The 4,544-nt window shown below is 52.7% G+C and overlaps 1 protein-coding gene across 5 annotated transcripts in view; it reads right to left on the minus strand.

The window, feature by feature from the left end:
• Positions 1–4,544, minus strand: part of PHACTR4 (phosphatase and actin regulator 4) — an 82,991-nt gene that overhangs the window by 10,710 nt on the left and 67,737 nt on the right. The window lies entirely within an intron of this gene.

Genomic DNA, 4,544 nt, shown 5'->3' on the forward strand with positions numbered 1-4,544 from the left:
GGAAAGGGTTATGAAGCCTTGGAATGGGCTGCCCAGGGAAGTGGCTGAGGCACCATCCCTGGAGGGATTTAAAAGAGGGGTTGACATTGCACTTAGAGACATGGTTTAGTGATGGGTTTTATCAGAGTTAGGCTGATGGTTGGACTCGATGATCTTCAAGGTCCCTTCCAACCTGGACAATTCTACGACTATGATTCTAAAAGCCACTATATTTAACAGGGCATTTTCCTGATATCTTTCAGCAGTGTGGAAAAAGCATGGCAAAGCACTCAGGGCTTCTGACCACGCAACCTCTGCTGCTTTTTTCGCTTGAACACGGTGCCAGAAATAACCAGGTTGTACGTTTCTCGTTTGTCCTTCCCTCAGCAAAGGTGAGGGCTGGGAGAGCAGCCAGAGAGGAGGAGGCTGGGAGAGATCCCTGCATCCCGCTGCTTCCGACAGAGAGAGCAGCAGCTCCAGCCCTCCAGTGACAGCAGATGGAGCTCACCCCACCTCAGCCAAGGCAGGCAGGTATGTAGGGCACTTTATGGCTATATTTACCATTTGCAAAGGAATTTGAGACATCCAGGACACCTCAGGCTCCAGTTGTGTTAACAACTCCCTTGCACATTAAAAAAAAAAAAAAGCTTTTCATAGAATCATAGAATCATTGAGGTTGGAAGAGACCCTTGGGATCATCGAGTCCAACCATCTCCCCTACTCTACAAAGTCCTCCCCTACACCATGTCCCTCAGCACTGCATCTAAACGGCCCTTAAACACAGCCAGGGATGGGGCCTCCACCCCCTCCCTGGGCAGCCTGTTCCAACGCCCGACCACTCTTTCGGTGAAAAATTCCTTCCTAATGTTCAGTCTAAACCTCCCCTGTTGGAGCTTGAAGCCGTTCCCTCTCGTTCTGTCACTAATTACCTGGGAGAAGAGACCAGCACCAACCTCTCTACAGTGTCCTTTCACGTAGTTGTAGAGAGTGATGAGGTCTCCCCTCAGCCTCCTCTTCCTCACACTAAACAGTCCCAACTCCCTCAGCCGCTCCTCATACGATTTGTTTTCCAGCCCCCTCACCAGCTTCGTTGCCCTCCTCTGCACTCGCTCCAGCACCTCCAGATCTCTCTTGTGTTGAGGTGCCCAAAACTGGACACAACACTCGAGGTGTGGCCTCCCCAGTGCTGAGTACAGGGGCACAATCACCTCCCTACTTCTGCTGGTCACACTATTTTTGATACAAGCCAGGATGCTTGTATCCAGAGGTTTTTCCCACCTCCTTGAAGAGGATCATGTTTTCTGCTCCTGGAGTGGGTGATGGTCACACAGCGGTGGCCTCAGGATGGAGCTGGGAGGAACCTGCAGCCCCAGACACCACGAGAGGGCGCTGCACGCGGGGAGCGTTGCACAGAGATAAGGCTGCATAACTGGAGAGAGGTGGGCGCATTTTTGGGATGTTTAGCATTTTCAGACTTTCCCCTTGTAGATTAAGGGCCAGATTGTGCAAAACACCGAGTGCCCTCAGCTCCCATCAACCTCAGCCCAAGAGGGACTCCAGTATCTCCTCAGCAGGGCTCCAAACCCAGCAGGACCAGGCAGGAGGCACCCTTGGGTAATGACAGCTTTTGAAAGGGACAGAGTAGGTGGCAGGAGGGAGAGGAGACAGAAAAGTATTGTGTGCAGGTCTGGAGCCCTCAATAGAAGAAGGACATGGACCTGATGGAGAGGGTCCAGAGGAGGGCCACGAGGATGATCAGGGGGATGGAGCACCTCTGCTACGAGGACAGGCTGAGGGAGCTGGGGTTGTTCAGCCTGGAGAAGAGGAGGCTCCGGGGAGACCTAATAGCAGCCTTCCAGTACCTGAGGGGGCTACAGGAAGGCTGGGGAGAGCCTGTTTAGAAAGGCCTGCAGTGACAGGACGAGGGGCAATGGCTTCAAGCTGGAGGGGAACAGATTTAGACTGGAGATGAGGAGAGGGTTCTTCACTGTGAGGGTGGTGGAGCACTGGAACAGGTTGCCCAGGGAGGTGGTTGAGGCCCCATCCCTGGAGATATTCAAGGAGAGGCTCGATCATTTGATAGGAAAGGGCTGGGATCACAAGTAAGCCTTCTGTCTTTTAAAAAAAAAAAAAAAAAAAAAAGGGCTGGGGGCTGCTCAGAGCATCCTCCTGACCAGCCCCTCTCCCTTTAGGGTGACAAACCCAGTGCAAGGACTGGCACAGCCCCTTGTGACGTGCCACCGTGGCCAGATCTGGTGCTTTGGCACAGGCTGCAGCAACCATGGCTCCTAAAACCCACCAGTGGCCACCAAGCACAAGGGCTGCCACCCGGCCAGTGGCACAGCACACTTTGCCCTGCTTGTTTTTTCAAGCTGATGCTGATGAAATTCCTCCTCCCCAAAAAGCGAGTGTTTCCTGAGCCTTGTTTTCAGCTACTCCATCTGGGCCAGAACTGCCCGGAGATGAACATAAGGGAACATCTTCAGGGGGGAACAAAGGGGTGACCTTCACATCAAATCCTCCCTTGCCTTAAGTTATAACAGCAGCAGCACAAGAACTAACCCAGTTAGTTCTGCTGGAGTCAGAGCGTGCACCGAAGACCTGTGGAGAGCTCACCAAGCCAATTCCACTGTTGATCCACAGCACCAAAACAGGGCTGGCACAGCACGGTGCTGCACACACTTACAGCTCTGTCATGCCCAACACAAAGCCTCTCCCTGTGTCTGTGTTCTCAACCAGGAGACAGAAGGAGGGGCTGGCTGTTCTCCTCTCCTCCCCTCCACACCCCAGGGGTGCCCAGCCCGGCCCCGTTTATTCCCTGTTTGACAGACTGCTGTCTTCAGCCACATATATTTTTTTTTTGTTCCGCAAATACCTCCTGCAATTAGTGCCGGGGCATTTCAAATACCATCTGTGATGTGTGCAAGCAGCTTAAGGAAAACAAGAAAGTATTTCATCGAGTGCTCGGGCACGGTCAGACTAATCAAGCTGGTCTGGCACACAGGAGTGTTTAATACCGTAGCAAGGTCGCTTGCAAAACCTGCTAGAGCAAGGAGGAGAAGCCCCAAGCAGAACAAGAGACATGGTTTAGCACTCAAAGAGGTGGCCCAGGCTCCTTCAGGTGGTAACTCGCACACGATCTAAGCTCCTGCCACTGCCTCCCAAACCACACCTGGGGTAACGCCTCCAGTTTCTGCGATAACAGCCCAGACCTGGCTGATTGATCTTCCAGGGAGCCTCCCTCCCCATCTGTACTGGCCTCTGCTAATCCAGTGTGAAGATTAGCACGTGGTCTGGGCAATATCAACAGGCCATCAGCTGGATGGAAACTGTCCCATTTACTCCAGCAGGGACGCGTCTTTAAGACCTCTAAAACTCCTACAGAGAGGAGGGACCCGTTCAGCTTTAAGAACCTCTCCCCAGATCTGCTGCTTAGAAAAGTTACAGAGATAAAGACATTCAATTTTCCAAGTGGGAAGATTCAGCTCAAATTCCAGTTGAGCTGATTTATCCATGGGATGAGACCTAAGGACAAGACTAATATGGCAACACCCAGGCCACAGACCTTAGGGAAGGTGCCTGAGTGTAACCAGGGAAGTCTGAATTATCCCTGCCAGTTCCCGGCCTCTCTGCCCAAAGTGGAAACCACACGGCCCAGCAGCGACAGCCATAACAGACCTTGTTTGGTGTGATGTGGATTTTTTGGTTTTGCTTTTTGCAAGGAGCAGCTGAAAGTAGCAATTCTCCCTGACCGTGGTCTCGCAAAGCAAGAAAAATCTCTCATAGGCCATCCACCAACCCCGGCTGCCCAGAGCTGAAACCCAGCCCTCGGTGAATCATCAACATTCAAAAACAGTGTCTTATGGCTGACAGAGAAATGCCTTCCCCTCTCCTTGCTCTGCTCCTTCTCCTGCCAAAAGCAGGCAGAGATTCCCTCCTGCAGGTCGCTGTTGGAAGCACGTGCCTCTGACAGATGGGATGGCTTATGGCAGAAGACTCCAGTAATTACACGTGTGCCCTGGCAGATCTTCTGAGTCCAAACTGGACTCTATTCAGGAAAGACGGTCAGACATTCATTATATACAACATTTCCTACATCATGAGGTTCAACAAGAGCAAATGCAAGGTTCTGCACCCGGGCCGGAACAACCCTCGCCACCAATACAAACTGGGGGGTGAGGGATTGGAAAGCAGCCCTGAGGAAAGGGACTTGGGGGTGCTGGTGGAGGAGAAGCTGGACATGAGCAGGCAGTGGGCACTTGCAGCCCAGAAGGTCAATCCCATCCTGGGCTGCATCAAAAGCTGCGTTGCCAGCAGGTCCAGAGAGGGGATTCTGTCACTTTACTCTGCTCTGCTGAGACCTCACCTGGAGTCTTGTGTGCAGGTCTGGAGCCCTCAATATAAGAAGGACATGGACCTGATGGAGAGGGTCCAGAGGAGGGCCACAAGGATGATCAGGGGGATGGAGCACCTCTGCTCCAAGGACAGGCTGAGGGAGCTGGGGTTGTTCAGCCTGGAGAAGAGGAGGCTCCGGGGAGACCTAATAGCAGCCTTCCAGTACCTGA

Source organism: Calidris pugnax, unplaced genomic scaffold (genome assembly GCF_001431845.1).
Source record: "Calidris pugnax isolate Ruff unplaced genomic scaffold, ASM143184v1 scaffold402, whole genome shotgun sequence".
In the NCBI taxonomy this organism is placed as follows: Eukaryota; Metazoa; Chordata; class Aves; order Charadriiformes; family Scolopacidae; genus Calidris; species Calidris pugnax.